At 51.1% G+C, this 27,984-nt stretch overlaps 2 long non-coding RNA genes across 2 annotated transcripts in view; one reads left to right on the top strand and one right to left on the bottom strand.

The window, feature by feature from the left end:
• The first annotated feature begins 3,892 nt into the window (after positions 1 to 3,892).
• Positions 3,893 to 27,984, top strand: part of LOC123356998 — a 39,209-nt gene continuing 15,117 nt past the window's right edge. Inside the window, exons 1-4 of the long non-coding RNA XR_006575482.1 lie at positions 3,893 to 4,356; positions 20,542 to 20,630; positions 22,316 to 22,448; positions 26,362 to 26,508. This is a non-coding gene — a long non-coding RNA (uncharacterized LOC123356998). The remainder of the gene's footprint in view (positions 4,357 to 20,541; positions 20,631 to 22,315; positions 22,449 to 26,361; positions 26,509 to 27,984) is intronic.
• Positions 10,186 to 27,984, bottom strand: part of LOC123356999 — a 36,229-nt gene continuing 18,430 nt past the window's right edge. The window contains exons 2-3 of the long non-coding RNA XR_006575483.1: positions 13,574 to 13,721; positions 10,186 to 10,397 (exon numbers count right to left, since the gene is read on the bottom strand). This is a non-coding gene — a long non-coding RNA (uncharacterized LOC123356999). The remainder of the gene's footprint in view (positions 10,398 to 13,573; positions 13,722 to 27,984) is intronic.

The raw sequence follows: 27,984 nt of genomic DNA, 5'->3' as shown, positions 1-27,984 counted from the left end.
AAGAGTTCCAAGAGAAACTGGTGTAGCAACAAATCAAATTTGGATGCTAGTCTGAGAGTCCATAGAGCGTCCAGTTGTCTGTCAGGCTTGGGTATTTGTTGCTAGTTATTAATGGGTATTAAACAAAGAAAACATCATTTACAAATATTGTTGCCAGGTTGCATCCCAGTGAATCTGTTCAACTCTATTTCAGTGTTTCATCTCCTTGCTCCTATGTTCAATGCAAAAACTGTCCTCTCAATACTTCCATGCTCCAAACAGGGATTTGTGCCATATACGCATCGCAGACAATGAGTTTTGTTTTTTGTTTGTTTGTTTGTTTTAAAAGACAAGGTGGCTTGATCTAAAAAGAACAATTTTGCTTCAGTGTATACCAACTCCGTATTTTCCCATCCTAGATGTGGCCAAATAGCAGGGTGGGCCATGGTGTCAGGCACACGAGGTGTTCTGAGGACAAATAGCTGCTATGTAACAGCTACAGCAGAAGCCGAGCCAGCAGGGAAAAGGTGGACAGTGTGTCCTGTACCCGTATGTACACATACGGCAAATGAGCTAATGGAAGGTCAGAGAGCAATCTCTGGAAGATACATATCCATATTTATGGGAATAAGTAATAGGTTGTTAAAGTTAATTGTGAGTAAAAACAGAGCTCTCAAAATTACAGGGAGCAGTTGGCGCGTTGGGAGAGAAGTATAAGAAGGAAGAGAAGGACAGCAAGGAGGGCTTTGGCAGAACAAAAAGGAGAAAATGTCCACTTTGGGTTGCTGTATGATACCACTCACATTGCAGAGAGCACAACCCAGAGAAACTAGGATAATACATGGAATCAAGGAGCTTAGATCTGACGGAAAACGATAAAATTGGGCTTATTTCTTCTGGAGAGAAGCCAATTAAGAATTCTCATGAATGAAGGATTTAAATTAGTGGGCAGTTACTGTAGAAGTGTGCTCGATGCTTGAGGTCCTTGGAGAGATCCGAATGAAATGGACAAAGGTGTAAGGAAAGAGGTAAGACAGGTGAGAATCACAGCAGGAGATGCCACTGCACAGAGGGTGGTGACTAGGTGGAATGGAATCCTGTTGAAACAGGGGAACCACGTACTGTTCAGTGGTGAGCTGGAGCCGGTTCCCACAGGTTCCCAAGAACCGGTTGCTAAAATTAGACCTCTGTGGAGAACCGGTTGTTAAAGGGCCAGGGGGTGGGCAAAGAACTCCGGTCCGCAGGCCGGACCATCCTGTTGCTCCCAGGATTCCCAGCTGGGGAGGCTGAGGCTCCCCCGGCCCTTCCCATGCTTCCCCACAGCCGCAGCGTGGCCAGCCGCCGGCACCAGCTGGGCAGCTCAGCTGAGCTCTGGAGTCATCCTGCTGCCACTTTTTGAGAGGCCCGGCAAGGTGTGTGTTGGGGTCCTGCTGCAAGCTCCAGGGCTGGCCAGAAGGGAGGGGAGGGGGCAAGTGAGGCAATTGGCCCAAGCCCTGCAGGGCCCCTGGCTCCACAAGGATGTCTCCCCGGGCCCTCCCCCGCTTCCCCCACCCCGAAGAGCTGCAGCATGGCCAGCAGCTGGGCAGCTCAGCTGAGTTCTGGGCTGCCGGCAAGGTAAGGGGGCTGCAAGCTCCGGGGCCATGGGGGGGGGAGGCAAGTGGGGCAATTTGCCCTGGGCCCCTGGCCCCATGAGGATGTCTCCCCCAGCCCGCCCCCCGCAGAGCTGCAGCATGGCCAGCAGCTGGGCTGCTCAGCTGAGCTCCTGAGTCATCCTGCTGCTCTGAGCTGCCGGCAAGGTAAGGGGAGAGGGGGCTGCAAGTTCTAGGGTTGCCGAAGGGCAAGTGGGGCAATTTGCCCCAGGCCCTGCAGGGGCCCCCGGCCCCACGGGTATGTCACCCCCCATGGCCCCTCCCCCGCTACCCCCACGCCTTAAATCAGAACTTTTTATAGGGAACCGGTTGTTAAGATTTTGGCAGCTCATCACTGGTACTGTTCCTGTATTAAAACAGAAGCTGGATGGGGTGTATTCCAGTGTTGCACTCTCCCTGGGAACATTTTGCTGCTAATGCCTTTTCCTTCCCTCCCACCTAGGCTGACGGTGCCGTTCTTGTTGCATTTTGTTTGTCTGGTTTGCATGTTTGGTTTTTGTCAGCCCCTGGCACAGAGCATTACACGTTGCAGATGAAATGATCTGGCACAGAGATGGCTGAGTCAGCATCAAGTGGTTGCAGACGTGGCCTGCTTCTAGCCCTATGCTGCCATGTCGCCGGGGGTCTGACAGAGGCGCAGGCGGTGGGACTGTCTCGCCACCTGATGACGATCCTGCCCAGGACCCTAGCTACTCTGGCAGCTAGCCTGGGCCGCCGTGGCTAAACCACTCTAGCAAGCTTGCTCCAATACCTCTACACGTGCTGTCCTGATTGCAGTGTAGACAGATCCTAGGGTGGGAGAAGAGAGTTCAGTATGAGATCTACTGGCCAGCAGATATGCAGAGACCAGAAAGACCTGAGAAAAGCACTTAGCCCCCACTGATTTGAATCAAATAATAACTTCATAAACTATAAGAAACTCTTGTTTTTCCTACTCATGAAAGCAAATACTGAAGCTTTTTTGTCTTCCAAAATATTAGGCAATAATCCCAAATTTTGGCTTAATTTATTCTTCCAAAATCAGGCTCCTGTGGTTGCAAAGTGTCGCAGTTCTACTGGCTTCAGAGACTTGGACAGCCACCCGCATGCCTTGCCATATAATCAGCGAGGGCCTAAATTGAGCTGGGCTCCCTGAAGTGCTCTGCCAGTGCCTTTTGCCAGCTGTGCATACCAGCGATACTGCCAACTCAGTGACCAGCCAGAGCGTAGCTTGCTCTGTGCTAACCGCAGAGGAGTGCTCCAACGACTCTTGCTTACCCCCGCCAGAAGAAACGTTGCTTCTTCCAGCGCCCACCAAAGAGCACCAGCCCTTCCATGCAGTGGGGTCTAGTTATAGGGAGTCGAATGAAGGGGGCGGATCAATCCCCGGCTCCAGAATCAGCAGACAGATAAGTCCCATGGTCCCCGGTGTTGGGTGAGAGAGAGCAGGGAAGCGATAAAGAGAGAGGATGGTTTGGATGTGAAGGGAGAAGAGAGGGGGAAGAACAGAGAAAAGGAAGCAGAGAAAGGAGAACCTAGGCCACAGGTTATTGTCAGTATATTTGATCTAAGTCGATTCTTACTGCCCCTGCTTGTCCTGGAGGCTGCTCAGCCTATGGGACAGGGCCCTGAGTGACAGCCAGTCTGCCTGAGAGGAGCAGCTCTATGTATAAAAGCAAGTGTTACAGCTTAAGGCTCTGCCCTGCCTCTGTGGGCAGTGTGTGCGTGGGACTGCCCCCTACTTGCCAGCCGCTTGGAAGGAGCGCTCTGATCCCTGGCCCATTGCAGTGGGCTCCCCCTCCCCCCCCAGGACTGAAATCCTGCTGTAGGGGCTTTTTGCTCCAACTGCAGATTTTGGGGATGGTTATAGTCCTCCTCAGGCTCAGTAGTTCCAGACGCTCCACAGCCCCTGGCTGAGCCCGAAACGGAGCTGTTCGGTGCTCCAGCCCCTTTAAAATTCTTCCTCGGCTGATGGGCATCAGTCAGCAAAGAACTCACCCTGGTGTTAGGACCTGGAGCACTCTGACATGCTCAGTGGAGTCCTTTGGCTCCCATGTACTGAAAATGGGGTAGGCAATCTCTGTGACTCCCCCGCTAGGAAAGGGTAGCTCCAGGCAGCCATATTGGGTCACCTCTGTGACTCTGTTCTGCATGGAGTGCATAGTCCATGTGAGACAGTAAGGCCCCTCCTTATCCTCCTGCGTGAGCTACCTGGAGCTTGGGCCCGGGCGGGCAGGGATTGGGGGAGATGCCTTGGCTCCACTCCCCGCCTGCTAATTACAGCCTCTGAGCCAGCCAGGGCAGGAGCACAGTAATTTGCTCCCCCCCACCCCTGAGCAGGGGGACTGTAACTCAGAGAGGTGTCTGTGAGTCACACCTCCTCCCAGAGCTGCTCCTGGGGTGGCGCCACTTATGCATCACTCCCTGCACAGGGCAGTGCCTAAAGGAACAATCTAGCCCCTTATTATTTGTTCTGCGGTAGCACCGGAGGCCCCAGTCAGAGAGCAGGTGCTGTACAGGCAGGTAACAAAGAGAGTCTCTGCCCCAGAGAGCTCACAATCAAAGAGGCATTATGCAGTCGCTGGCAAGGGCATCAGGATTCTGTGGGACCTATCTGGCTTGTTCTGTTCTGTGTAGGTTCTTACACCGCACCCATCACGGTAGTCTCTTGAGCGCCTTCCAGCAGTGCGTTAAGCGAAACGACTAATATCTGTCACGCGTGTTCTCCCATCCCAATCCAGGGTGAGAGGTGTGTGCAGTGGAGTGTCCTGTGTTTTGGTGGGGCTGTTTTTCACTAGGATGGTGATTATTATTTTTAATAGACACGGGTTGCTGTGTATTTATGTTGGGGACGGCAAGGTGAAAGAAATGAGCCTCGCACTTGGAGTGGGGGATGATGAGGTTTGTGATGATCCTTGGTTCCTGGAGGAGTTTGTTCCACAGGCCCAGACTGTCCCCTAAGAAAGCTCTGTTTCCCACATGGGCAACCTTTGCCCTTAGGGTTCAGAGATAGAGATTAGCAGCTGCAGAGGCTGCTTTTCATGGGAAGCAGGCCCCTGTTGTTGGAGGACATCGGTACACAGGAATATAGGAATTGCCAGGGTGGCTCAGCCCCAAGCTCCGTCTAACCCAGTAGCCTGTTTCTGGCAGTAGCCAGCACCGGCTGCTTCAGAGGAATGTGTAAGAACCCTGCAGTGGGCAGATGTGGGATAATCTGCCCCCCACACTAGGTCTCATCCTGGTCTCTAATAGAGATTATCTTAGACACTGAAGCTAGTATCTATAACAGACGTGGGCAAACTATGGCCTGCGGGCCATATCCGGCCTGCAGGACCGTCCTGGCCGACCCCTGAGCTCCCAGCCAGGGAGTCTAGTCCCTGGTCCCTCCCCTGCTGTCCCCCCTCCCCCGCAGCCACGCCGCCTCGCGGGCCGCGCTCTGGCCCACTGCTCCCGCTGGGCAGTGTGGGGAGTGCAGCTGGCTCTGGCTGGGTGTCGCGGCTGCGAGCTCCTGCTGCTGGTAAGGGGGAGGGAGGGTGGGAAAGGGAGCAGGAGGTCCTGGGGGGCAATCAGGGAGGAGGGAGTGGTTGGATGGGGTGGAGGTTCTGGGATGGTGGTCAGGGGATGGGGAACAGGGAGGGTTGGGAGTGGGAATCCCGGGGGCCTGTCAGGGGGTGAGGGTGTGGATAGGGGTCGGGAGGGCAGTCAGGGGACAGGGAGCGGGGAGGGGAGTTGGATAAAGTGGGATCCTGGGGGGCAGTTAGGGGTGTGGGGTCCCGGGAGGGGGTGGTCAGGGGACGAGGAGCAGAGGGCGGTTACATCAGGGGTGGGTGTCCCCGGCGGGGCTGTCAGGTGGCAGGGGTGTGGATAGGGGTCAGGGCAGTAAGGGGACTGGGAGCAGGGGGGTTGGATGGGGCAGGGGTCTCGGGAGGGGGCGATCAGGGAACAAGGAGCAGAGGGGGTTGGATGGGGCAGGGGTTTTGAGGGAGGCAATCGGGGTGTGAAGTGGGAGGGGGCGGATGGGGCGGCAGGCCGTCTGGGGAGGCACAGCCTTCCCTACCTGGCCCGCCATCCAGTTGCACAACCCCGAGGTGGCCCTCAGGCCAAAAAGTTTGCCCATCCCTGATCTATAACATCCAATATCCCTTCTGAAACTTTATCGCTATTATTACCGTATTTAGTACTTTAATTCCTGTTGTAATCAGCTATAGTGCATAGTCATTTACAGTGAAAGGAAATGTGGAGGATTATAAAGAATGACCTCATGAAATTTATTAAAAAATGGTGATAGTTTATTATTAATTAAAATTTTCCAAACCTCATAATGAGAGAGCTTTATACGAGTGTGAAATTACCACAAGTTAACCTTTTCACCAGGGAAGAATATCTTTAAAACATCAGGGCCTGTCTACAGTTTAACATAAATTCTAGGTAGTAATTAAAAATATTTAATTTTAGAGTGGGAGAGTATTGTTATAATTTATAGGGAAGATAAAAATAATGCAAATTTGTGACACTGCCTTCCAGTGGCATGTAATGACATTTCACTGCAGAGATGTACAGTACAGCACTGTAGGAGGATTCATGTTACCAGAGCATATGTTTAATTTGAACCATTTGGCTGTTAATTCTGTTAAACAGTCTGAATGGGATAGAAAGCATTTCTTAAATTACGTGGGATTATTTTATGACAAGTTTGTCACTGTAGCAGGGTGGTTACCCCGCTCCTGCCCTGAAGGGCTCAAAACAGCCCTGGGGGAAGGTTGTGGCCGGGAGCTGCTAAACTGGGCTGATTGGGAAGCGGCCGCAGCTGGGCCATGCCCCAATCAGGCCACAGCCGGCCTGTATAAAAAGGCTGTGAGCCAGGAGTTTAGGAGTCTCTCTCTGCCTGTAGAGGGAGATGGGCCTCGCTGCAGGGAGCTAGAGACCGGGTACCAGAGGGGAGCAGGGCTGGGGAAAGGCAGAGGAGCTGGGGAGCTCTAGCCTGGAAAGCCCAAGGCTGTGGCCTAGCAGAAGGCCAATGGATACTGGGGGTTGCAGAGGGCAGCCCAGGGGTAGGCCAAGGCAGCAGGTCCAAACCCAACCTTGCCAGTGATGAGTAGGCTGGTACTGCAGTCTGCTCCAGGGCGTGGGGGCTAGACAATGACTGGCAGTAGCCGTACACTGAGGTGAGGTGGGGATAGTAGGTGGGGGTCCCCAGGGAGGAGAGATCCTAAGACTGAGGGGTTTCTGCCAAGGGGCAGCACCTCAGATAACAGGGCACTGGATCCAGGAGGGACATGGGGGGCCAGAGGACAGGTGGATCACCAGCCTGCAGAGGGTGCTCTGGAGCTGGAATGAGCTAATTCCTGGAAGTCACCAGCAGGAGGCGCCGCAGGGTGAGTCCACCCCTCCACAGTCATTTATTGATGTGGTTCGATGTAAAGAAGTTCTATAGGCCTTTTTTTGGGTGTGGATTCCAACCCCTTAAAAGATCCAAGAAAAGAACCTTTGCCTGCCTAGATGGCTTTCTAATGCAACTATCAGCTAGCGTTCAGACGATGATGGAGTCTGGGATGTGGATCCACTAAGAACTGAACCTAAGGTCTCCTCCTGTGCCCCTGGAAGCCAGAAGCAAAGCTACCATTACTTCAGTGACACAGGCTCAGAGCCTGAGGCCACATGTTAATGTCACACGGGTCACTGCCAGATGGTGACTCCGCCCATCTGGACTGGATTCACTGCCCTGGAGGTGACAGGCTCCCTGTCTCATTATTAGTATCCTCTCCATTCCAGTTAGAATGTGAACAGACTGGAGGACTCCAAGCCAACCAGTCGGGAAAGAGACATAGCTCTGTGTCACCTGACCTGGGAACTTCATAACCCTCTCATAGTCCAAGGCTACATCTACACATGCTTCTTTCAGTGGCATGTAGTGTCCATGTGTGTGTAAACCTCCTCCCAACTCAGGTGTAAATAGCCATGTAGACCGTGAGGCCTGGCTTAGGTGAGTAGAGTTAGACATGCCTGAAGGGTGTGGATATGTGTGCAAGTACATACCACACATGCTCTCTACTCGCCTAAGTCCCGCCTCCCCATCTACACTGCTATTTTTAGCCACGTCGTGTTCCCTCTGCCTTCTGCTGCTGGAGCCCTTCCCTGTTGCAGTGAAAGACTCTAGGAGCGGGGAAAGGCTCTGGTAGCTCCCCATTGCTGGAGCCTGTCCCTACAGCAGGAAAAGACTCCAGCACCGGGAGCTCCCAAAGCCTTTTCCCACTGCGTCCCCTCTGCCAGAGCCTTTCACTGACACATGTAGCTACACACGGCAGTGTGGACACAGCCTGCTTTTCACTGTGACGTGAAGCTACATGTATCCCAGTGGTGCGTGGTGGAAATGTAGCCAAAGAGATACTGGTATTAACTAGAGAGAGTTGTGCCAGTCAGTCTACGTGCACAATCCTGAGACATGTTTGGTGGTGTCCTGCTGACTTTGTAACAGTGGGTGATATTCCTTAATGGGCATTGCAAGGGACATGGCTTGGGACTAGCTGGCAGTTAGTGATGGAAAAGTGGGAGGTGAAATCCAGAACCTAAGCTCCGTGGGCCAGTTGCAATGCTCAGATTGTGAGTGAGAAACCTACTCCCCAGTCTTCTTTTCCACTCCCCTTCCCTCTACCCACAGACTGTTGTTGGCTAGTTGATTGTCCACCCCTACTCTTCATGCTCCTGGGACCAAGATCCTCCCCCTTATTCCTGCTTCCAATAAGCAATGTAGAAAACAGGGCTTATCCGGTGCTCTGTGAAGTTAGTGGAAAGACTCATTGGCCTCTGAGCATTGGAGATCTCTCCTCCTAGACAGTCTTGTAGTTGCCCTGTATAAATTTGGCTCACTGTTCTGAGCAAATACATTGTGCTAAACAAGGCCCAGAAACAAAGATTTTTCTAACCTAATTGCCTAAAATTAAGCTCCTAAACCCACATTTTGGCATCTAAATAAAGTCTGATTTTCAAAAGTGCTGGTCTCGAAGTGGATACTCAGCATCTTTGAAAATTAAGATGCTTATCTAGGTGTTGAAATATGGGCTTCGGAGTCTAACTTTCGGCAACCCGGTTTGAAAATGTTGACCTACGGTTTTGCTCCTGCCATGTATATGGTGCAGGATGGGTGTGTGGCGTCATACAATGAAACATGTGAAGCACAGAATAGCTTCCCTGTTCCAAACAGCTTTGGAATCTGAGGCCCCTATTTAAAAGCATTGAAACCCATGTTTAACATAAGTGCTTTCCCGAATATGGATATTTACCTGAACTGGGTCATACATCCAAAGAATACAGTGTCTAGGAAATGGTCACTGGCGGTTGTTATAGCTGGAGCCTTCACACGGGTTCTAGATTATTATAATACAATAAAATTGGTGTAACACTGGCACAGGGTGGCTGGCCCCCGTAAATAAGTAGATCCAGTGCCCCGAGCCACATCAGGTGCTCCCATTCTGGCCAATTAAGAGGGCAGGGTGGTCCCCAGGGCTATAAAAGATCAGGGCACCAGGTGTGGGAAGAGGAAGAGAGAGACTTGGTGCGTCAGGGCTGCCAGAGTCAGTCAGGAAAAGGCAGAGGAGAGCTGCCTGGTCAGTCAGAAGGAGCAGATGAGAGCTGACAGAGCCAGAAGGTGTTTTCTGTGGGAAGGCTGAAGGCAAGGACAGACGCCAGAGGGGTCTGCTGGCTGGCTTTCCTGAGCCAGGGCTGAAGGCAGGAGAATGGAGTTGTCTGCTGGCTCTAAGCTGGATGAGGGATGGGAAAGGGCTGAAGCAGGCAGGGAGCTGCAGAGTGGCTGACCTGACAGGGCACATTGCGAGGACGGGATGGGGCAAGGGATGCTCGCCTGGTGAGGATGACCTCCCAGCGGAGAGGCTGTGGGGGTTCCGGCTGGGAAGAGTGGGGTTGCACTGGAAGAGCTGCAGGTGGCTGTCTTGGCAGAAGGACAGAAGAGGACTGACAGAGTCTGTGTGTGGCAGAAGGTGCTGGCATGTGGTATGTCGGGCATTGAGGGATGAGATGTCTTGGGATTCTAATGACTACTTGCGCTGGGGTGGTAAAGGTTTGAGGACTCTTGTTTTGGACTGTCTTGGTAACAAACCAGCCCCAAGGAGGGGTATTATTGAGTCAAGAGAGTCCTTGAGTTCCCTGAGAAGGGAAACTGAGGAAAGTGCATGTGTTGTGCTGCACCTTGCACAGGAGGGCCATAAAGGGCCACCCTCTGACAACTGTACAATCACGTCTGTCTACAGAGCGTACTTATTCCATAATGGTAACTTACTGTAAAGTACAGAAAGTATTTTCCCAGTGATGACGCGTACAATGTAGTTCATTGTCCTGCTCACCTTTGTATTTATCTATCAAGGTTCCAACTATCTGTCCTGAATTGTGTATTGTGCAATAAGAAGGCAGAGTTAAGGAGACTGTCATAGCCTTCATTCACTTTTTTAAAAAAACGTTTGTTTGTGTCCTGTTTTTGAGAGATTTCCCAGCTAAGTATGACACTGTCAAGGGATTTTTTATTATTTGCAAAACACTTTTTTCTTCTTCTTTGAGAAGTGTCCCTGTGGGTGCTCCACTTGAGGTGTCGGTGTGTCCCTGCGCTGGAGATTGGAGATTTTAGGTAGCAGTGCTCGGTCGGAGCACGCATGCGCAGCAGCTGTGTTGTGGTGTCGTTGGCGCCTCATGTAGTGTGCACACGACCCGACCCCCTCAGTTCCTTCTCAACTGTCCTTGGCTGCAGACGGAGCCCAATGGCAGTGCTGCCTCTTCGAAAATCTTTAGAAAAGAAAGTAGTTTACATACTAGTTTTAGTGTTAGAGCTCTTAGATGGTTTTAATTAGACTTTACTTAGCCAGTTATTTAAAAAAAAACATTTTTCCTTTTGTTTTTGGTTCCTTAGCTTAGCGGTAGAAATAGTTTCCTTTAACCAATTTCTATATATATTTTTTCATCTCCTTTCCCAGTTGGGAAAAATTAGTGGACGTAATGCTGGGCTCACCCGGTTTTTAAGAGATGTGGACTCTTGCCACGAGGCGATGCCGATCTCTGGCAGCCATGCATCTTTTGTCCGTTGCCTGGGGGAAACTCATATCTGCCAGAAATGTGCTCACTGTAGCAATTTAAAGGCGAGGTCATGGCGAGACAGATCTCCTCCTTAAAAAGATTTTGATGGAAAAGTCCCTCCAGCCTCCTCAGGAGAAAACATCAGCTGAGTCACAGAGCAGCAAAACTTCTAACAATGGCAATGCTTAGCCTTCCAAGGCTTCGAGGAGGTGAGCTGTGACTTCCCTGAAACGGGACACACAGAGAAAGAGGAGTTCCCCGGGGAGGTCTTTGCCCTGGGTGCCGAGCTCATCCAGAGAGAGCACCTACGAGGCCCTGGGAACCTCCGGCACTGTCCCTTGTGGACCTCTTCCGAGCCCCGATACGCCAACTCAGAATCAAGACACCATGTCTCCTCCATGGCACTGACTATCACAGTACAGAACCCAGTGCCAACAGCAGTTCCGACACCCATGCTGCTGCCACCAGCACCGACTCATTCATCGGCACCGACTAACAGACCTAAAACAGCACCAACTGCCTCCGTGAAAGCTGACCGCAATATGAACATGGCACCGGCCACAGCAGCACTGGCACAATTTTTGCACCAGAGGGACATAGCTGTCTCCTCAGTACTGCAATCGCCGCTACTCAGCACTGACCAATCTCCAGGCCAAAGAATGGAGCAGCCCCCCGCATTTCCCGCCCCTCAGTGCATATACAGCGATGAGGAAGGGGATGCACAGGGCAGCCATTTCTCCTCTCAACACTCCTCACCGACAGAGAGGAGACCTCCATGGGAGATTGCCTCACCACTCTGGATAGATGCAGCAGTGGTATGGGCAACCCTGGCTCTGTCCACCACCACCCTTCCCAATGCAGTGGCCTCCCTGGGATTCATGGGCTGCATATAAATCCCACTACACCAGATCTCCCCCGCCCCCGCCCCAGCCAGACAGAAAACTAGATCACCTCCACTTTCACCAAGCAGGGAAACATCTGAGGTCCCCAAGCGGGGGATAGAGGATGAAAGAGACAATTTCAGAGATTGATCAGGAAGACACTTCACCTGCCCATAACTCATTCCCCTGACCAGATGAGGCCGTTATACCACCAACTCCAACAACATCTGATGATCTGAAGCAGTTTCAAGAACTCTTCAAAATAGTGGCGGCCAGCCAGGAGATCACACTAGAGGAGGTGCAAGAGAAACAGCACAAGCTGCTTCAAATCCTCCAACCATCTACCTCAGCCAAGATTGCTCTTCCCATCAACGAAGCCATAATGGAGCCTGCAGAGACCATATGGCAGACACCTGCCTTCCAGTAAAAGGGCTGACAGAAAATACTTCGTCCCAGCTAAAGGTATGGACTTTCTTTTCTCCCTCCCACAGCCCAACTCCCTAGTGGTGGAAGCTGCCAATCTCCACAGCAAGCAACCCCACTTTCGCTCAACCCCACAAGATAAGGAACATAAAAGGTTAGACCTCTTTGGTCATAAGATATTCTCAGCCACACTCCAAATTCAGGGTTGCTGATTATTCCGCCCTCTTGGCAAATTATAACTTCTATAACTATGGCAAACTGCAGGAATTCATAGAGTAACTTCCAGAAGAGAAACGTCCCCAGCTCAAGCCCATCATGGACGAGAGACAGATAATAGCCCACACTGCTTTACAGGCCTCAATGGATGTGGCAGACACAGCCGCATGAACAATGGCCACAGCAGTGGTGATGCGGAGAGCATCCTGGCAGCAGGTGTTGGGAATCCTGAACAAACTGAAGCTAAAGGTGGAGGACCTTCCCTTTAATTGCGAAAAACTCTTTTCCAAACAACCATATAACTATTCCACAAGTTAGGGTTGCAGATAAATACAAAGAAATCTACTCTAAACCCAGCACAACACCTGGAGTTCATTGGAGCCTACCTCAACTCCCTACAGGTCAAGACAATACTACCAAGCCACAGGTTTGTGACAATGAACACACTCATTTCAATGGTCACCACCAGTCCACAAACCTCAGTGAGGACTTGCCTTCAGCTCCTGGGACATATGGTGGCCATGACATTTGTCGTAAGGCACACAGGACTCCATATGCTCTGTCTTCAGGGTTGGCTGAGCACTGTGTATACGTCAAGCAAACACAGCCTAAGCAAAAGAGTGACGTTGTCCCCCAAAGGCCATCACTTCACTATACGGGTGGACAAAACCAGAAAAGATCTACACAGGGATCCCCTTTCAACAGGACCCTCCATCATTCATTATCACAACAAACGCATCCCTGATAGGTTGGGGCACTCATTTGGATCACCGCACCATACAGGGCAAGTGGTCAGTGATGGAAACTCAACTTCACATCAACCTCCGAGCAGTACACAACACAGGCTGCCCACTTCCTACCAATCATACAGAACAAATCAGTTCGCATACTAACCGGCAACATAGCATGTTCTAGATCAGTCAACAAGGGGGAGCTTGCTCTCACTTCTGTGCACAGAAGCCCTGAAATTATGGAATTGGTGCATACGCAACAACATAAACATCACGGCATCTTTCCTACCGGGGTGCCGGAACACAACAGCAGATACACTAAGCAGACACTTCTCAGAGGAACACGAATGGGAAATACACGACAGTGTCCTCAAAATGATATTCCAGAAATGGGGTTACCCATCAATTGATCTATTTGCATCAGCAACAAACCGCAAGGGGCAACTCTTCTGCTCCAGACCGGGCCTAACACCCAAATCACTAGGGGATGCCTCCCTCATATCATGGAACACATCATTCCTGTATGCATTCCCGCCGGTACCCTACCCTAATCTCGCAAGTCATTCACAAGATACCGACCGACAAAGCACACATTCTGATTGTCCCCACCTGGCCCAGTCAGACTTGGTTCCCTTACCTGTCGTGCCTAGCAGTGTGTGCTCCACAAACGCTTCCCTTGCGGACGCATCTGCTGTCACAGGACAGGGGCCAAACACTCCATTTGAATCCGGAGAAGCTCCACCTCAAAGCATGGCTCCTATGTGGTTCCAACATGGAGAACTAGACTGTTCAGAAAGAATGAAACAAATATTATTAAACAGCAGATGATCTACCACTAGAAATACTTACCTCAGAGGCTTCAGAAGTTGAAGAGATTCTCGCTATGGTGCCAACAAAACCAAACAGATGTGGTCACGGCGCCTCTACCGATTATATTAGGCTCCCTACTAGAACTGAAAGAATTGGGCTCAACCACAAGCTTGGTCAAAGTACATCTAGCAGCCATCATGGCCTTTCACAATGAGGTAGAGGGGACATCAGTCTTTGCTCACCCAATCACAAGACATTTTCTAGTGGGTATACAGGACATGTATCTGGAAGTTCAACAACCTACACCACCATGGGACTTGAATCATGTACTCAAATGCCTGACCAGCCCACCCTTCAAGCCACTAGCAACCAGCTCTTTCCTACATATGTCAATGAAGGTGGCATTTTTGGTGGCGAGCACGTCAGCCAGAAGGGTCCATGAAATAGGGGCACCGATGGCCACACCGCCCTACACCATGTTCACTACAGACAATCATGCTACGACCACGACTGAATTTTTTGCCGAAAGTAGCTACATCCTTCCATTTAAACCAAACGATACACTTACCCATGTTTTAACCCTAAACCACACAGGGATTCTCAAGAGGCCGCCCTCCACACACTAGATGTCAGGCGAGTCATAGCATTCCATTTAGACAGAACCAAACCCTTCCATAAATCACCAAGACTGTGTATCTCCACAACAGACCGATCCAAGGGTTGTGCAATATCAACTCAGAGATTATCTAGATGGATCTCCACCTGTATCCAAACTTGCTACCAACTACACAACAAGAGCCTCTGTCGGGCATCAGATTCTACACTATGCCTACATCAATAGCCTTCCTAAACAATCTCCCTTTAATAGATATATGTAGAGCTTCCACCTGGGCATCAGAACACACCTTTGCTAAACATTATGCCATCACCCAAGGCACTATGTCAGACGCTATAGTTAGCCTTACCGTGCTCCCAACCATTTCACGTATAACTCCAAAGCCCCTACCATCCACAATGGGGCACTGCTCTACAGACACCTCAAGTGGAGCACCCATGGGGACACTACTCGAAGAAGGAGTTACTCACCTTGTGGAGTAGCAATAGTTCTTCAAGATGTATTGTCCCTGTGGGTGCTCCACTACCCACTCTCCTCCCCTCTGCTTCGGAGTTCATACTACCAGGCTCCATGGTAGAGAAGGAACCAAGGGGGTCGGGTTTTGCGCGCTCTACATGAGGTGCCAACGGCACTGCAAGACAGCTGCTGTGCATGTGCACCCCGACCGACCACTGCTACCTAAAATCTCCAATCTCCGGCGCAGGGACGCACCAACACCAAAAGTGGAGCACCCACAGGGACACACATCTCAAAGAACCATCATTACTGCGAAGGTGAGTAACTTCATAGTGACTTTATGGAAACTTAACACTGAAAAGTGTTTTCTTTTAGTAATTTCTCTCCCATGACTAGGAGCAAATGCTGCTTTGTGGCTGTTGGGTGGTGGTAGGGTTTTATCTAGTACAAAGACCATAGGTGCCGACTTCTAATGGCGCTGGTCAGTGCTCGACGCTTGCCCCACCCCCTCCCTGCCCCTGTTCCAACTCCTTCCCCAAAGTCTCTCCACCCCCTCTCTGCCCCTATTCATTTCCTTCCCCAAATCCCCACCCTGGCCCCGCCTATTCCCCGCCTTCTCCCATGAGTGTGCCATGTTCCTGCTCCTCCCCCCCTCCCTGCTGGAGCTTGCTACAGCTCTTTGGCGGCGGCAAGCACTGGGAGCTAGGCGGAGGAGTGGGGACGTGGCACACTCAGGGGAGGAGGCAAAGGTGAGATGGGGCGGGGAGCTTGGCTGCCAGTGGGTTCAGAGCACCCACTAATTTTTCCCATGGGTGCTCCAGCCCCAGAGCCCCCCCAGAGTCGGCACCTATGACAAAGACTCCATATATTGGAGCTAAATCCCCAACTGGTGTAAATTGGCATAGCTGCATTGACATAACAAATAGCTGCATGAACTTGGCAAACAGATATAGAGTAGGAAAAGGGGCCAACCTGAAGTTAGACCAACTAAGCTTATTTACCCTTGTTTTGATGTAGGTGCCTGACCTGTACTCTGTTTCATTAACACCGTTACAACTACTGTTGGAATCCTACAGAGGGTTATACTGGAAATAGAAAGGAAAAATATGAAATGTAATATTTCAAGCACCCTATTGAAAGGCTCTGAGTAATCTGAATGGTTGAACAAAAATGATTAGGGGCTGGAGCACATGACTTATGAGGAGAGGCTGAGGGAGCTGGAATTATTTCATAATGGTTCCTTCTGACCTTAGTCTGAGTCGATAAGTCTATTTAGTCTGCAGAAGAGAAGAATGAGGGGGGGATTTGATAGCTCCTTTCAGCTACCTGAAAGGGGGTTCCAAAGAGGATGGATCTAGACTGTTCTCAGTGGTAGCAGATGACAGAACAAGGAGTAATGGTCTCAAGTTGCAGTGGGGGAGGTTTAGGTTGGATATTAGGAAAACCTTTTTCACTAGGAGGGTGGTGAAGAACTGGAATGGGTTAGCTAAGGAGGTGGTAGAATCTGCTTCCTTAGAGGTTTTTAAGGTCAGGCTTGACAAAGCCCTGGCTGGGATGATTTAGTTGGGGTTGTTCCTGCTTTGAGCAGGGGGTTGGACTAGATGACCTCCTGAGGTCCCTTCCAACCCTGAGATTCTATGATTCTATGAAGATGATGAGATGTGTAGGGATGAGGCCCTATCTACACAGTTCAGAGCTCATTAATCAAGGTGTTAAAATAGCAATTTAACAAGAGACTCCGGGATAGTCAGTTATACTCCCATACAGATGTGTACTTCTCAGTGCCCAATGACCCAATTCAAGTGCGTGGTTGTGACACCATGACAACATCCGCCCTGGAGTTTGGTTGCTCATGTGGGGCTAGATTGTGCCCCTGCTGCCCCAGCGTTGGCTATCCAGACCTTGGCTCTGGGTGGGGAGGGGCACATGGGCCTCTCCTTTGTGGTGTGTCAGGGAAGTGGGTGGAGCTTTGGCCCTGGCCCACAAGGCACCAGCCAGCACAGCCGAGCAGGGCTGCGCAGGCCATTAGCAAATTACTGTCTTCCCTTGACCTTCTGCAAGAGCATGAGGAGAATGATTCCATCCCTAACCCACTCCTGGGGCACGGCAGCGACACGCTGCTCCATACAGAGGCTATGTAGCAAAGCCATAGTCTAGCCCTTAATATTAGGAACTCAGAATTGCCAGACGGCCTCCGACCAAAGGTCCGTCTAGACCTGTGTCCTGGCTCTGACCAGGGGCAGAGCCAGGTCTTTAGAGGAAGGTGTAAGAACCCGACAGTTGCAGAGGTGGGATAATCTGCCCCCCACATTAGGTCACATCTGGAACTTGGGACTGATTTAAACCCAGAAGCCCAAGGTCTAATCTCCTTCCAGAGTTTTTCTGAAAGGTTTTTAGCATTCCCTTGTGCTGTCACTCTGGGCCTGTTAATAGCACTGGGGATCGAGCACACACAACCGAGGCCGTGCAGTCCTTGATGTGTCAGTTCACACATCTCTGGGTGCATTCCCTCTTCCACTTCATCGCAAATTGCGTTTTCACGCTCCCTTTAAAAAATAGGTAGAAAATAAATGGAATTTTTTACAATTGCATGAGAAGGAGGGAGAACAGCAGTGGGCTGGCATCATGCCTCTGGTTTCCAGTGCCTCTTGCGCTGTTACAGGCAGTATTGCCTTGGGGTGGGATGCAGCTGCATTATAAAATTACTCTCTCGTTAATACAGCCAGCCTGGCCAAGCCCTCGGGACAAATGATGGACAATCACATACAATGGCCACCATCAAAACACTGTAAAGCACGGCCTAGAAAAACAAATGTAAGGGGACTGTTGGCCCCTAACTAAAACCTGGGGGGCGGGGGGATGGAAGGTTGGCTGGCTGGCTAGCTCCCAGTACTAAGAGAGAGGGGAAGGGTCGATGGGAAATCAGGACCCTGAGATTGACAGTCTCCAGGAGCAATGGGGAGAGGCCAATGCTCCAGGTCAGCCTGATTGACAGGGCGGGCCGGCTAACAAGGGAGTCAGGGTCCTGTCCTCTGTAGGGTCACCAGGTGTCTGGTTTTTGACTGGAACACCCAGTCGAAAAGGGACCCTGGTGGCTCTGGTCAGCACCACTGACCGGGCTGTTAAAATTTTGGTCAGCAATGCTGCAGAGACTAGGCAGGCTAGCCTCTCCCTGTCCTGGGGCACCGTGCTGCACCCCGGAAGTGGCCAGCAGGTCTGGCTCCTAGATGAGGGGGCCATGGGGCTCTGCACGCTGCCCCTGCCCTGAGCACCGGCTCCGCACTCCCATTGGCAGGTTCCCAGCCAATGGGAGCTGGGGGGGGCGGTGCCAGCAGGCGAGAGCAGCGTGCACCATAGAGCTTCCTGGTCCCCCCACCGCCTAGGAGCCGGACCTGCTGGCCACTTCCGGGGTGCAGCACACAGTGCCCCAGGACACACAGGCAGCCTGCCTTAGCTCCCCTGCTGCGCCACTGACTGGGAGCTGCCTGAGATAAGCCTGCATCTCAATCCCGAGCCCCAATGCCCTGTCCAAGCCCTGAGCCCCTCCCAAACCCAGAGCCCCCCTCTTGTACCCCAAAGCCCTCATCCCTGGCCCCAGCCCAGAGCCTGCACCCCCAGCCCAGAGCCCATGCCCCCTTCTGCATCCCAACCCACTGCCTCAACCCACAGCCCCCTCCGCACTCTGAATCCCTCAGCCCGAACCCCTCATGCACCTCAAACTCCTCATCCCCACAGTTTGAAGGCTGCACCCTACATGCTGTCTGGCCTTGCAAAGCTCTTTCTTATCCTGGAGGCAGAAAGCCTCTGAAATGCCACCAGCTTTAACTTGCAGGGTTTCCAGAGCACTCCTCCCCGCCCCCACTGTGAGGCTTCTTCACAGGAAGGGAGCATTTCACCCTAATAAATCAAACCTTACTACTAATTAGACAAGTCCATGCCAATGTCTGGCCACCAGCTGGCAGATACAACAATACACACACACACACACACGCAGGTATGGCAGCAAAAAAAAAAAAAAAAGGAACTGCTGTTCATTTTGGTTCTTTGATACAAATTTTGGAGCTTGCTGCTACATATTAGTGTTCAGATATTCCTCTCCTGGTAAAAATACAGATGGGAGAGCCCCTGGGAAGCAGGCCAGAGTTATAGGTGGGATAAATGGAGACACAGAACGACGTTAAATCTGGGAGATGGGTGCTTAAAGCCCTTAGATTCCATTCAAAATACTAGCCTAAATCACAGCTCATCAGTGACAGAACTGAGAGTAGCATCTTACTCTCCTGCCAGTGCTTTGCCCCATTAGACTATGCTGCTTTAAGGCATAAATGAAGGTCTGGATAGTTATTGTTAGAAATAAAATGGATGCGCCCCCAAACTTGGGCACCTTCTGTGATTTTTAATTAATTGATTTCCACATTCATGACACGTTTTGTAATAACTGTCTTTAAACTCATCAGCAAAGAGGGGAGAAAATTGTATCCTCCTTATGTTTCTTTCCTTCCTGTTCTCACACCATGGCAGGGTGTCTACTCCTGTGCAGAGATAACTTTGGTTTAGCTTTGTAGGGCAGCCAATAGGGGAGGAAACAGCAGGACATTGGGAATTCCCAGTTTCCTTCTGCTGCTCCTGGAATCAGCCTTTCTGTGCCTGAAAAGGAAAGAGGAGACTGGAATGTTTTGGAAATAGCGAATTTTATATCACCTGCTCGCTAACAAATGTCTGGATACCCCAGCCCCCATAGTGAGCTGCAGCTTGCGAGCACAGCATGCTTGGGTTGGGGGAAAAGGTAGTTTTCAGTCACCTTTGCACCCTTTGTATTATGGATCCTGTTATGCTCACAGCACACACACAGAGAAGTTAGATTAAAACCATCAAATATTCTTGCTGGAAGGATGCAATGTAGCACAAATAGTTTGCTTACTCAGGGCTACAGTCTGTGGAATGAATTCCCCCAGGAACTCAGGACCATCACAATCCTCCCCAACCTCCCAGTCCTGGTGCAAGGTGCATTTCTTTGACCGGCCTTCTCTAACAAACATAGAGGAACACGTACATTTAAATAAAACCCTACCAAAACAACCCAGTGTTAGTCGCCTTGATTAATGCACTGCAGGAAGGTGCTCAGATACTCTGGTGATGGGGTGGGGCGGATAAGAACCTACAGAGCACAGATTTGGCCCCCCGAGACCAACTTTAATCTACATGTTACATTTTTACATAAGCCAAAATACCGACTCATTTCAAGATGTCATTTTACTCAACTAGGAAAATGTTAGTTTGTAAACTGTAATCAAAAGGCTGAATTATTTTTCCTATGAGAAAATATAATTCCTTAATTGCTGAATTTCTCAGTGTTCTGAATATGCCAAGGATTTGTTTTTAATCAACCTCTTTTAAATAGGATGGTTGTTCAATGTGGCAAAAGAATTGGCAGTGTAGCATCGCTCGCTGAACTGTACGAGGGGAAGAGTGTAGACGTTGCAGGTTAAACAAAGGCATTCTTTCTCATTCCGTTGTTCCACCCAAGCCCCTTTAAAAGAGTCTGCGTCGTCTCGGTCTCACTGAATATTGGCTTGGGACTGTAGTTGAGACCACTGTGCTCCATTTCAGATCTTGTTTACTGTCCAAGGTCAGAATGGGAGGTCAGGTGCCATTCTCCTCCGAGACAAAGTAAAAGGCTCTCTTTGAAGGGAGTTAAGAAACAGTGATTTTTTTTCTCACAGCTTGCAGACGATCAGCTGATAAAGGACAGGCACAAACCTCCGAGAAATCCCTGGATGCTCCAGATCCTTTCCTCAGAACAGAGCTTGAGGTGAGCATAACATAGGGGATGTGGATTGGGGGAAAACAGCTAACATCCAGGTTTGCCTATCTCCATGAGGAAAAACACTAGGGGTCTGACCCAACTCCTATTAATGGTAGTGGACAGACTTCTATTGACTGCCGGAGGCATTGGATCAGGACGTAGAGAGAAGTGCTACAGAAATATGCTCCCTCTTTGTCTCCCAGCTCCTTTTTCCACCCACAGCAACTATTGTGAAAACACAGTTTGGAAGGGATGCAAAACAAGTAGAAAAGACTGAATTTGCCTTCTTCAAAAGCTGTGAAGACTGGACGTTTCCCTCTCACATATGTGGCTACTTCTGTGAATGTATTTAGAAAATGTGTTTGCATGCATAGGCACCAACTCTACGGGTGCTCCAGGGCTGGGGGTTGACAGCCCCACACATTAATGACTTTAATATAGTTGCAGCAAAATGTCTGGTTATCAAAAAAATTAGCAGGCATAACCTAGTAGCTGAGTGTTTATATTGTTCCAGCAATTTTTTCTTAAACAAGCAGGTCTTCTCTGGCTTTTCCAAGTTACCGCAATTAATAAAGGTCCATTATTACTTTTCCGCCATTTTCATGTCTTGTCCACAACTCAGCCGCAATTATTTGATAATCATCCTGCGATTCAAGTAGAGCCTTATTCATGATATTCTTCACTTAACAAACGAGAGGAAGGCCAACTGGTAATATACCTACCCAGTTGTTTAATGCTATGATGTCACGAGGGAGGTGTGCTATAGTCTCTGAAATGATCTCTGATCAAATAACTTAGATTCTTACGTTCCTGTGATCTTTGACATTTCCAGTACTTAAATGTCCTGTGACCCTGGTCTGTGTCTGATAGCCAAAAATAAGCACCTTGAAAGAACCAAAATCCTTGGATTTGAACTCAGGCAGATAACTGGCTACTGGTTAAAAACTGACCATGGGTCTGTGGTGGGATGTCTACATGCATCCGATGAAGTGGGTATTCACCCACGAAAGCTCATGCTCCAATACGTCTGTTAGTCTATAAGGTGCCACAGGACTCTTTGCTGCTTTTACAGATCCAGACTAACACAGCTCCCCCTCTGATACCCACACACAGGTGGCGAAAGGGATAATGTGGCCTTCAGAGCCCAATTAACTCCCCTGGTTAATTGGAGGGTGGGCCAAGCCTAATTAAAGATGAAGCCCAGCTGGGGAGGAGCTAGGTGGTGCTATAAAGAAAGTAAGTCTGGAACAGAAGGGGCTTTGGGGAGAGCTGGGAGAATTCTGCAGTCATTGTTTTGGTTATAAAGTGACATGTAGGGTGACCAGATAGCAACTGTGGAAAAATGGGACAGGGGGGTGGGGGTACTAAGCGCCTATATAAGAAAAAGTCCCCCAAAATGGGACTGTCCCTATAACAATGGGACATCTGGTCACCCTAGCACATGTGGGGAACTGAAAGCCTCCTACAGACTGAGAAAGCTGGGGGGTAGATAAAGGCACTGTATTATAACATGCTCCCTTGGCTGACCCTGACACAAGGGCACTACCCAGGTCTCTGGGGAGAAGCTCTGGGAGGTGTTGATTGTTATGAAGAGCCCAGGGAGGGGCTGAGGAAAAGGCCTGAGGAAAGGCTAATGGTAGGGAGGTAGTGGCGAGGCGGCTGATAGAGCAGATCTTGGCTGTTCCTCCTAGAATTCCTGGAGTGTCGAAGGTGGGCTTGAGTTCCCCTACCAGTCCTTGAGAGGGTGGCATGAAGTCCCTAGACATGAGGATGGTTTAAAGTCCTGAACGAAGTGTGTATGGACCATGGTGCTAAGGACCAGGTGTAAGTACACGGGAATTTCTTTCATTGGATGTTCTGTTCCTCTCTTAAGAGGTGGCACTAAAATGTGATCTGACTGGAGGGCTGAGTCATGAGAAAAGGTCGACCGCTGCAGGGACAAAGCAGCTGTTGATAAGGGAAGCCTGATACACCACACCCAGCTCCAAATGGCCATGCCCGCTGAGAGTCCTCGCCACTATGGAACATTGCCTTAGGATGTGGGAGACCCAGGTTCAATTCCCTGCTCTGCCATGGCTTTTCTATGGCCTTGGGCAAGTCACTTTGTGTATCTGTGCCTCTAGTCCCCACCTATAAAATGATAATGCTTCCCAACCCCACCAGGAGGGCTGAGTATAAACACACTGAGAGGGTGAAGTGTTTTGAGATCTATAAATGAAAAATGATGAGCCATAATAAAAAAAATCTTATTATTTTTATTTTAGTACAGTGTCTTTAAACCTTTCCCAAAGCCAGAGCAGCCCTGAAGCCTGCTATAGATGCAGAAGGTCTGATTGTAAACTAATTTAGGCATGGTCTACATTTAAAGTTTTGTTGGAATAGCTATATCAGTGGGGGGAGGAATCACATCGCAGACTGCTGCTCTCCCCATCTCCAAAATAAGATGCCACTCAAAGCAGAGCATGCAGACCACAACAGGCTTGAGTGCTGATGCAGTGATGCTGCCATAGCCTGTTTCTTTTGGAAAATTGGTACAAGTTATACTAGCTAAAGAACTCTTGCTACTGTTTCCACTAAGAGGGTTTGCTGGTGTAGCTATACCAATAAGGCTATCGCCATAAACCCTTTCTAGTGTACACAAGCCTTGAGTTAAACTAGTGCATAATCCTCTGTGGAGACACTTAATTCACTACCAGAGGGGTAGCCGTGTTAGTCTGGATCTGTAAAAGCAGCAAAGAGTCCTGTGGCGCCTTATAGACTAACAATGTATTGGAGCATGAGCTTTCGTGGGTGAGGTGCATCCGACGAAATGGGTATTCACCCACGAAAGCTCATGCTCCAATACGTCTGTTAGTCTATAAGGTGCCACAGGACTCTTTGCTGCTTTTAATTCACTATGAACCTATCATAGTGGGTACAAAGGTGCTTTATACCACTATAGTTTATTCCCAGCTAAAGGTGCAGGTGCCAGCTGAACCAATAAGGAACATCAACATTCACGGGCCTGAATTGCTTTAACTACACAGGTTTCAAACAGATATAGTTAAAAAGGTACCAAGCAGACAAGTCCTTATGTGCTTTCATCTTCTAAGGAATAACGTGTGCTGTGGTGGCCTAAATCACGGCTCTTCAGAGGCAGGGCCGTGCAGAGGGGAGAGAGGAGATGTGCCACCCAAGGTGTGTTAAGCAGGGGTGGAGGCCAGGGCCCCATCCAGATGCCCCATCTCCTAGGCTGTTAGCTATCCATGGAGCATTAGTCCTTGCCTCAACGTGTGTTCTGCACAGGCAGCGAGCATGTGGCTGGCTGCCTGGATGGGGCCATCGCCTGTGTCTAGCACACCTGTGCAGAGGCAAGAATAACGTGGCTCTATGAGCATGTGCACCTGACTTATATAGGAACAATGCCCAAATGTAAGGCCCCACATCCTGGGTGCACTTTGTCTGAACACAAAGCAACAACTGCTGTGCAGTGTTACTGGTGGGTGCTGGTGACAATAGGGGCTAGTCCCCCACACACACACACACACTTCTGTCAGAGCCACATTGAGCCCACACTGTGCAACGTTCCTGGAAAAGCAAGGCACTGGGACGCAGACAGGACATGGGACAGCATTGGGATGTAGCTAGAGCAGGGGTTCGCGGCTTGTTCAGGGTAAGCCCTGGTGGGCCACGAGACGCTTCATTTACCTGAGTGCCCCGCAGGTACGGCCGGGCCGCCGCTTCCTGCAGCTCCCATTGGCCAGGAACGGCAAACCGCAGCCACTGGGAGCTGCGAGCGGCCGTACCTGCGGGGCACTCAGGTAAACAAAGCGTCTCGTGGCCCACCAGGGGCTTACCCTGAACAAACCACGAACCAAGTTTGGGAACCCCTGAGCTAGAGTGAGACATGCTCTTTGACTGAACCCAGCAAGGGTTGGAGCCTTAATTGCTCTGAGTTTCACAGCATTTTCATGACTATCTGTCAAAGGGGCACGGAGCACCACTGTCTGGGCATAGATCCCAGTTCTGCTTCTGTTGAAGTCAATGGCAAAGAACCCCTAGACTCCAGCGGGAGCAGGATCAGACCCCTAGGGACTGCTGCATGTCACCCCAAATACATATGCTGCTAGCTGCAGATGAGCAGGCTTCAACACAATTCCAGTGAATGGTAGTAAGTTGTTGTGAAGGATGGTTCAGTGAATAAGATCTTGGGAGACCCAGGTTTAATTCCCTGCTTTGTAACAGGTTTCCTATATGAGGATCTGGGTTTTAGGGCTTGTCTAAGCTTGAAATGCTGTGCCATTCTAGTGCTTCAATGTAGACCCTACCTATGCCGACAGGAGGAGTTCTCCAGCTGGTGTAGGGAATCCATCTCCCTGAGAGGTGGTAGCTAGGTCAGTGGAAGTCTTCTTCTATTGAGCTAGCACTGTCTACCCTAGGGGTTAGGTTGGCTTCTCTATGCCGCTAGGGGGCATGGGTTTTTCCCACCTCTGTGCAACATACGTAAGCCAACTTAATTTTCTAGTGTAGACCAGGCCTCTCAGTCAGAGGTGGATTAAGATATATTGGGGCCAGGGGCACAAAGAACATTTAGGCTGCCCGCATCCCCTCCCCGCCATGGGGCCCTGGTCTACCTGTTCCCCCCAAGGCCCCACCCCCCAGGCCTGGACAGAAGCCAGGCCATGATAAGAGCTGCCCAGGGAGCCTGGGCCACTGTGGGGAGCTCTGGACCCTCCACCTGCCTTGGGGGGCAGGGATACGGGCTGGGGGCTGCTCTCGGGCACTCCGGCCCCCTGCCCAAGGCAGATGCAGGGCTCCCCACAGCTGCCCAGGCTCCCTGAGTAGCTCTTACCACAGGCTAGGGCAGTAGTCTCCAAACTGTGGATGCCCCCCTAGGGGGCACAGATGAACATTCGGGGGGCGCAGCAGGGCCCAGCCTTCCCTCCAGCTCCACTCTGGTCCTACTCCAACCCTGCCCCTAGCCTCAGCTGGGGCTCTGCTCCTGGTTGCACCCCCTCTCACAGCCCCCCGACTGAGGGCCCCGGCCCCGCTCCTGCCCTGGCTCTTGGGGGGGGGGTGTGAGTGTGTGTGTGCACGCGCACGCGCAGACTGGGCAAAGGGGGGTGCGACTGAAAAAGTTTGGGGATCCCTGGCCTAGGGTGACCATGTGTCCCATTTTGGCTCCAGACGTCCCAACTCTTTTGGCAAAACTGGGCCTTTCTCCCATTTTCTCTTGCTAACTGATCACCAGTTGACAAGAGCAAATGGGACAAAGGCCCAGTTTTCCCGAAAAGGAGTTTGGGGCGGGGTAAGCAGTGGGGCTTGGGCCAGCCCTGCATGGGGGAGGGGAGAGGGCTTGGGGGAACCTCAGCACCACACAGGGGAGGGGGAAAGGGAGAGGGGGTCGGTGAGCTCTGTGCTGCGTGGGTGGGGGAGGGAGAGGGGCTCACTCCAGTACCGGGCTGGCTGGGGGGGGGCCCTTGGTCGAGGGGGAGGGGCCTTTATCCAGCAGGGGAGGGGAGGGGAGGGGAGGGGGGCATCAGGCCAGCTGAGCGTGAGGCTTGGGGAGAGCAGCTCTCAGCGTAGCTCTGTGAGGTGCTTGGATTCTATGGGTAAGGGGCCAGATAGAGAAGCTGGTTCCTATGCAGGGGCACGTTTTTGCTCATTGAACGCACTTTTGCGTCATCGGGGATATTTTCGTGCCGGTTACTAGAGTCCTGAGTTACAAATACAGCTTTAGAATAGCCTTTTACTTCAGTTTGTAACAACGATAGAAGCCATGACGACCCAAGAATAAGCGCTGCGACGTCTACTAGCAACACGGCTTCTTATACAGCAGCTTCTCGTCTGCCCCAACCCAGAATATACCCAGCTTAGAGCCGTGATCTGCCCAGCACGTACATGGGTGAGTAGCTCTTTTGGGACGTCTCATGAGGCGAAGAGTCAACCGAGTGCAAGTCTTTGCAGGAGCAGGCAAACCCCAAAGGTACCCCATCCCACCCCCCTGTACCTATCCCCATTCACCCCAAAAGGCTAGGAAAAGGGCGTTTCAGGAACCGATTTGAGCTGTTTCAGACCAAGAGTGTGGGGGAGGCAGTGAATTTCATAGAGGGGGGAGCCCTTTGCAGAGAATTCCCTGCTTTCCCTCTTTTCTTTTCAATGCAAGGGGCTGCAGCTCCAGCATCTTTCCTGATCTCAGATAGGCACCTCCCAGGCCATTGAGTGCTTTAGAGGTCAAAACCAACACCTTATAAGCCCCCAGAAGCCACTGCAGATCCTGGAGCACTGATTGCATATAGTCAGAATGAACAACAGCACTTTGCTGTATTTTCCATGCGCTTCTGTTTGAGTGGATTCAAGGGGTAGTGCCATGCAGAGTCCCCGGCACTAATCTGGGCTGCCTCACCGTGATGAAGGCATGGATCACAGTAGCCATGTCTACATCCAAGAGAAAAGGTCACAGCCTCCTGGCTAGAGGCAAATGGTAACCATTGTGTAGGTCACTTCACAGGAACTGAGGATTCAACGGTGACCCCTGCCTGCTAACACAAGGCTTTGGGATGTGGTGTACTATCTACTCCTGAGGGAATTCTGTGACAAAAAATTAAAAATTCCGCACACAGTATTTTAAAATTCTGCAAATTGTATTTGTCAAATAAATGTGGCTCCAGCATGGCAGTGGGGAGCACAGGCCACTGGCTGCACGGAGGTGGGAGATCACTGTGCAGGTTCCCCTGGGAACACGGCCTCAGTGATGAGGCTGCACCCAACCCTGACCCAGCGCAAGGACCAGGCCTGCCCAGAAACACCCCAGGGCCCTGCCCCTCTGTGCCAGGTGCACCAGGTGTGGGCAGGCAGGTTCAGCAAGACAGGATCCAAGTGTGGAGGGACTTAGTGTGGGGGGATCCAGGTGTGGGTTGAGAGGGTTCTGTGTGGGGTAATCTGGGGGCAGGCAGCTCAGTGGGGGATCCAGGTGTGGGGGGATCTGGATGCACAGAGACTTGTTGGGGTGGGTTCTGGGTCCAATAGTAATGGGACTCTGCAGGTGAAGGTGGCTGGGGCTCAACAGGCAGGGTCTGTGCATTGGGGGGATAGAATTAGGCTGGGGGAATCTGGGTGTGGGGGACTCTGGGGGGGTCCAGATGCTGGGGGCGTGGGGCTCAGTAGAGTGGGGATCCAGTTGCAGCTGATTGGGGCTTGGTGGGGTGAAGTGGGGATCTGGGTACTGGTGGCTTGCCAGGGTGGTCCAGGTGCAGGGGGAGTGGGGCTCATCGGGTGGGGGGGGGTTTCTGAGTGCAGGAGAGTGAGGCTTGGTGGGAGGGTCTGGGTATGAGGGGGTCTGGATGCATGGCGGTTGGGTGGCTGGAGGAGCAACTCCCTA

The sequence above is a fragment of the Mauremys mutica genome, unplaced genomic scaffold, assembly GCF_020497125.1.
Source record: "Mauremys mutica isolate MM-2020 ecotype Southern unplaced genomic scaffold, ASM2049712v1 000178F_np12_subseq_1:153766_obj, whole genome shotgun sequence".
Taxonomy (NCBI): domain Eukaryota; kingdom Metazoa; phylum Chordata; order Testudines; family Geoemydidae; genus Mauremys; species Mauremys mutica.
Note: the sequence above shows the minus strand (reverse complement) of the source record. Positions and strands in the feature narration are given on the sequence as shown.